The 6,980-nt window shown below is 47.5% G+C and overlaps 1 protein-coding gene across 2 annotated transcripts in view; it reads left to right on the forward strand.

The window, feature by feature from the left end:
* The window catches only part of LOC143956176 (uncharacterized), a 176,834-nt gene that overhangs the window by 126,025 nt on the left and 43,829 nt on the right, over positions 1-6,980 (forward strand). The window lies entirely within an intron of this gene.

Here is a 6,980-nt window from a genome sequence, read left to right on the forward strand (position 1 = left end):
ACCACCAAAAGAAAGCTCTATTTGTGGGTAAAAACGACCAGGTAATTGTCGGTTAAAATAACACAGTGCCGTATCGAAAACAGAAAAAAAAAAATGGCCCGGTCATGAAGGAGGTAAATCTTCCGGAGGTCAAGTGTTTAAGCAATTGTAGCACTCTCTACCTTTTTTTTTTAACATAAAGTTTATTCGTTTTGAATAAAACCCGTACAAAACAGCTGTACATTCTCGACAGTCGTTATCTATGACATGAATATCGATGCAACAGAGTAATAACCGTCAACAGAAGAGTAGATCCATTCTAACCTAGAAGTAGATTGCACTAGGATGTCGTGTACAAGGGGGAAACGAAGTTCCATAAATCACAAGTAGTACAGCAGGTAGAGTTTATTAGTGAAGCATATCTTATATAGGGCATGTGATGGAATGGGGGGGCAGATCCCTTGTTGGGCTGGTAGATCTGCAATTATGGCTCTGATCCTGACATGGACTGTATTGAGTGTCAAAGGGGATGAGGATCCAAACAGGCGAGGACCCATGTATTTACCATGTTCCAATTGTGATGCAGACTTTGGGGGGGGGGGGGGGGGCGGGTTAGGTGGTAGAAAGGTCTCATTCAATCTCGCACCAGTCCCACCATGTCCCTAATCCTCAAATCCCTAATCCTCAAGCCAGAGTAAGCCTCCTCTCCTTAGTCCACGCCGCCCAGATTTTTTTTTCATATTTCTTGGTGCAGTTACGTCCTAGATAAGTTAATTTATAGAGTGGTAGGGCTGCATCCGATAGGGCTCTCCATTGTTGTACCGTTGGAGGAGAGGAAGCATTCCATTTTAGGAGGATCGCTTTCCTTGCGTAGAATGCTGTGTAGAATACAAACAGTTTTTTTAGCCTGTGTTGCCTCTAGTGTGTCCACAATACATAGTAGCAATGGTAACGGGTCACAGGGAACTCTAAAGCCCCGTACACATGAGAGGACTTATGTCCGACAGACTTCCGAAGGAGTTCCGTCGGAGTTCTGCCGGAGTTCCGACGGAGTTCTGACGGACTTTTCGACTGAGCGGACTTGGCCACACACAATCACACTAAACTCCGACGGATTCGAACGTGATGACGTACGACTGGATTCGAATAAGGAAGTTCATAGCCAGTAGCCAATAGCTGCCCTAGCGTCAGTTTTAGTCCGTCGGAATAGCATACACACGAGCGAATTTTTCGAAGGGACCGGGTCCGGCGGAGTTCCTTCGGAAAAATTTGAAGCATGTTCCATATTCTAAAGTCCTTCGGACTTTGGCGAGTCAAAAGTCCGTTGCAGCCCACACACGATCGAATAGTCTGACGGAATCAGTCCGTCGGACTTTGGATGTTGAAAAGTCCGCTCGTGTGTACGGGGCTTTAGTTTACTTATAGAGTTGATATTGGCCACCACCCTCCTCCAGAAAGTTTGAATATGTTGACAGGACCATATGACATGGAAGAAAGATCCCGTCTCTGAGGCACATTTAGGGCATAGGGCGCTCATATCAGGGTACATCTTAGCCAGGCGCTCCGGTGGATAGTAAGCACGATGAATGAATCTAAGCTGGGTGAACCTATCCCTCGCGGAGACCATGAGGGGAAGGTATTGCTGAACACCCTCCGCCCAATCTTCATCCAGCAAGAGCTGGTATGTCCGCCTGCCATTTTGAGAATAACCAAGAGCCTGCAGAAGTGTCTAGGCCAGCCTTTCCCAACCTTATCAACACTGAGGAACCCTTGAAATAATTCTTCAGGCTCAGGGGAACCCCTGCTAAAAATGTAAAATCTATATAACTCATGATACATTAGTGTGATGGTCAGTGGGAAGAATGGTCCTTACACTTGTGGTCATTGGGAAGACTTATCCCCTTACAGATAGCAGGACCTCCCGTAAATAGACCCACTCAACCGAATCAAATGCTTTTTCAGCATCTAGGTAGGCCACTGCATCAGAGGAGGTAAGGTATTTGTCAGAACCCTGTACAACCTCCTCAGGTTTATAACTGTGCCCTTACCCAGCATGAATCCGTTTTGGTCCTTATGGACCATGGTAAGGATGACTTCATTCAATCTCCTCACCAAGATCTTAGTAAGAATCTTGGCGTCGTCATTGAGCAGGTCAATAGGCGGAACACAGCCCGGGGTTCTTACCTGGTTTTAGTATAACAACTATAACCACCTCTGCCATAGAGGCTGGGAGTTTCCCTTCCTTCAGTGTCTTGACTATCATCTTATGAAGCCTAGGTGTCAGTTGCTCTCCGTACTGCTTGTAGAATTCCGGGGGGATCCCATCCACACCCAGGGTCTTCCCTGCCTGGAGGTCACCCATAGCCTGCTGGACTTCCTCCTCAGTTATGAAGCCATCCAGGCATTCACGTGCTGTGTCAGAGAGGGTGGGGAAATTGATCTGGTCTAGAAAGGAGTTTAATTCTTCACTATGGTAGTCCTCCTTGGAGTAGGCAATTTGGGCATTTATGACCGGGGGTCAACCAGCAATGCACCATCAGCATCATAAATACGGGCAATGGATCTGCTCCCTGGCTAACCATGCCAGGAGCCGCCTGGTCTTGCCCCCCTGCTCAAAAATGCGCTGCGACTGTGCTAGTTGGTTCTTTTTTGCTTTGGACACCCTAAGGAGCATCACCTCCTCAGATGCAGCCTGCATATCCAAATAGGTGATTGGATTTTGAGATAGCACGTACTAGGACTCCAGATTCTGAGCTGCGGCCTCTGCCTCTGCTAGTATGTTGGATGCGTTCTGCCTGACTTTAGAGATGGAGGATTGGTATGAACCCCTTATATAGGTCTTAAATGCATCCCATGTAACATTAACTGCAGCAGTGCCTATATTTGTCAGCCAGAAGTCATTTATGTGTGTGGAGATCTCGGCCTCTACTATGGGATCTGAGATCCAATAGCGAGATAGCCGCCATAATCGCTCCGAATGGGGGCATTTGGGTTTGAAAACTACACAGCATAGGGGAAAGATCCGATATTCCCCTTGGTAGATTAGCAACCTCCCGGACACGGGAGAGCATCCCTCCACTGACAAAGATCAGATCTATGCATGACATAGCATGGTGAGAGGTAGAGTGGTAGGTGAAGGCCCTGTCTGTCTGGTGTCTCCACTACCAGACATAGGTCAGGCCGTAAAAGGGACGCCCATTTCGACAGAGGAGAGTCCACACCGGCCCCTTGGGATAGCCTGTCTAGAGATGGGTTCGGAACCATGTTGAAATCGCCAGCAATGATAAGGTTATCAGTGGAGTATGTAGAGAGGAGAGGCATTAAGAGTTTTAAAAGGGGAACTGAGGCCGGTGGCGGTATATAAAGACCAAGAATTATCATTCCAATGGTATCTATAAGGACATGTAGTAGTACGTACCTCCCCTCCGGGTCCACCTTAACATCCAGTAACTCATACGTTAGGGATTTATGAATCAATACACTAACTCCCTGGGCAAAACTCGAGTGTGTGGCATGATAATAGTGGCCACCTCAGGGCTTCTTCAAGCTTAGCATCCTGCTTTCCTGTAAAATACACACATGTGGACCATACATTTTAAGATATGCTAAAACTAAGGAGAGCTTCACTTTATCATTAAGTCCCCAGACGTTCCAAGAGAGCAACCTCATGTGGGCCATAGGGAGAATTGCAATTTTGAAACGCCAGGGGAGTATACCAAGAGTGGACCCGAGGAGAGGCACGCCAGATCTACCATGAATACATCCTTACAGAGGGCCTGGCAGACTCATAATAGACTCTTGAGCTGTATGCAGTCGGACTGCCAGAGAAAACGACTGCGACAAAAACATTGTGACATAAACAAGCTAAAACCTTAAGAAAAAAACCCACAACCCCCCCACCCTGCACAAACGTTGGGGAAATCGGAGTGGCCATTCCCTTAACCAGAACTTAGCTCAACCAGAGCACTTTAGGTATATCTCCTATGGGGACAAGGAGAAAAAAAGAAGGCGACCCAGGCGGGGGGCTGGGGGTGCTAAGGCAGTGTTTATATAGTCAGTGCAAGCCTCAGGCAGCTGCCCCCAACCTGAATGTAAAAAACAGAAACCAGTATATTATGTAACGTTAAATGAGGTCGCTTAGCACAGGCTAAGGGCACATACTTGAAAGGCACAACTTGGCGAACATGAACAACTTCTCTTTGCCCCCCCCAACACCCACAGCAGGCCATCTCCTAGTAAATAGCCGCTCTGTGAGACTCCCTCCCCCCAGCTTGCATCAACCCTTCATGCCATCACCATATCTCATGAAAAGTTCAGCCGGCATAGTAAAGCCTAACAGTTTAAGGCGGCAGTCCCCAGCAGCTAAAGGAGGAGGGCAAGAGCTCCAGCGAGCCAACAGGGGGAACATCGCCATGTAGTTTGGGCGAGATGAAGTTCATCAGTGTCAGGCCGCATGGCGAGGGAGGAACTATCAGTACTCCAGCACAGACAGATGGCAATTTTGGAGACTCCAAAACTGTGGTCCATGTGCATACAGTCCCGGCATGAGAGAGGGCGGAGAGCCAGCAGGGAGCAGAGCAGAGCTTGACCGGCCGGGGATCTTCAGCAGTGGTGCCGGCCACGACCCCGGCCCTCACCAACAATGGCCATCCATAAGGTGTCTCACGGCAAACAGACATTGTACGGGGTAGTGGCTATGGGGAGTATGAGAGTCAGGCTGGGACTCGGATATCAGGGGGGCATTTTTTGCAGAGTGAGACAGCCGGGGGGTCACCGCCAGCCACACCGGGGGGAAGCAGATAGGAGACAGGCCGCTACATCAGCGGGGAAATAAACAAGGAACAATGGGAATACAATTACCGGGGTCTAGGCAGGGTATCCAGCCACTGGGAGGCCTCCTCCGGCGAGGTAAAGTAGCATGCAAATTCTCCGTCCACCACCCGAAGGCGGGCAGGAAACAACATACTATATTTAATGTTCTTGGAACGAACCTGTGCCTTGACGTGGTCAAAGGTTCTGCGGTGCCTCTGGGTTTTGACAGAGTAATCCGGGAATAGCATGAGTCGTGAGTTGTCATATTGGAGCTCACCTACCTTCCTTGTCTCTTGAAGTACCATATCCCGATCTCGGAATTTTAACAGGCGATCCCGAACCTTCAGCATCCTCTGCTGAGGAGGAGGCGATATCTTCTCCCTCTGCCTGGAAGGTTGGCTGTAATACTGGGTCTGGGGACTCAGCCTGCCTAATCTACTGGGCTGGAGTCACCCCTGAAGTGCCTGGTACCCCTCTAGTTAGAGAGGGTTGAATGGCTTGGTTTAGACCTGGTGCAGAGCCCACACGGTTCACTTTTGTCTTTGGTTATCTGAAACGACTGGAAAATTCTGCCAGGGAGTTGAGGACTACTTTCTTGAGCAAGGTTGACACCTGCTCACTCTCATACTCCTGGTCTCTGGCAAGCTGCCTGAAGCAGTTGCTGCAAAGCAACTTTCCAATCATAAGGTCATCTTCACATGACCAACATTTGCCTTTCGGGCGCTGAGCCCCCGGAGAAGCTGTGTGCATTCTCTTAAGCGTACTTTTGCGCCCTTTGTACTGGGGTCTGCCAGGACTGGAGGAGTCACTTTCTGCCCTGGAAAAAATCCTGACGATCCAGAGGGCCTAGAGCAGTGATGGCGAACCTTGGCACCCCAGATGTTTTGGAACTACATTTCCCATGATGCTCAACTACACTGCAGAGTGCATAAGCATCATGGGAAATGTAGTTCAAAAACATCTGGAGTGCCAAGGTTCCCCATCACTGGCCTAGAGTGTGAGCAGCTGGGACTGCAATAGACAGGAAGACACGCTTGTCGGGGGCAGAACGCACTCTTTTTCCCGCATCTTCTTACTTACCCAAAGTTGGCCCTTACCTGGTATTGTGGTGGTCTTGGTTATGTGGTGTTAGGCTCATGCTGGCGGAAGAACCAAGCAGTGCAAGGGGGACTGCATGGCAACAGAGAGAAATAAAAGAAGCGAGAGAGGAAAAAAATACATATATACCCCCTTTTTTTATTGAATTTTTGGCAAAGAGTTGGCACGAGTGTAAATTCTGTAATTGTGCTTGTTTTCTGTAAGCAAGAATATTTTATTTATTCAATCTAATAGCACTTTTATAAACATATAACAAAGACATGATTGATGTCGTATATAACATAACCGTTATCCTCCGCAAATCAGCTCTCGATGATGAAAAATCTAGGATGCAGTTTTTATACTCTCCACAAGGTGTTGAACTTACTTACTGTGATTGAAACAGACAGACAGGAAGTGATGTAATTTCCAGACAGGAAGTTCCAGGTGAGAGGTGAGTATGGAGAAAGTAGAGGGGAGACATTGTAGAAACTGGCAGCAGAGGAGGTAGACCGGATACATCCTAAATATAGAACCATTTATCCAACTGTCCATCCAGAGCCTCTGGTTTATAGACCGGATACATCCTAAATATAGAAACATTTATCCAGCCTCTGGTTTATAGCCATTTATTAAACTGGCATACAGTTATTTCAAGCTTGCTTGCTGTTAACAGTAGTAGGATTAGAAACGACTCTATTTATTTTACAATAGTGCTTTATTTTTCTATTTCTAACTTACTGGTTGTCCTGTCATGTGAGATCCTACACACCAATCACAGCACAGCTACCCCCTATGGTTGCCACCTTTTCTTCAAGTCTAACCCGAACACTTTAGCGGCGCACAGCAATCTTTTTTTTTAATATAAACTATACATATATTTTGCAATTAAATAACATTTCTAATCAAATTAAGCACAAGAGTTCCCCTTTAAATCAGAGTCCACAGAGTTCCCCTAAAACTGCATGAGGGGGTGTCTCTGATGTAAGGGAGAACTATGGGGACTCTAACATAAGGGATGTTCTGGGAACCCTGATCTAAGCTGGAACTCTGATGTACGGAGCAGACTCTGATGTAAGGGGTGCTCTGAGAACCCTGATTTACCTTAGTGT

The sequence above is a fragment of the Lithobates pipiens genome, unplaced genomic scaffold (assembly GCF_037356315.1).
Source record: "Lithobates pipiens isolate NorthernLeopardFrog02 unplaced genomic scaffold, aLitPip1_a1.2 Scaffold_35, whole genome shotgun sequence".
In the NCBI taxonomy this organism is placed as follows: Eukaryota; Metazoa; Chordata; class Amphibia; order Anura; family Ranidae; genus Lithobates; species Lithobates pipiens.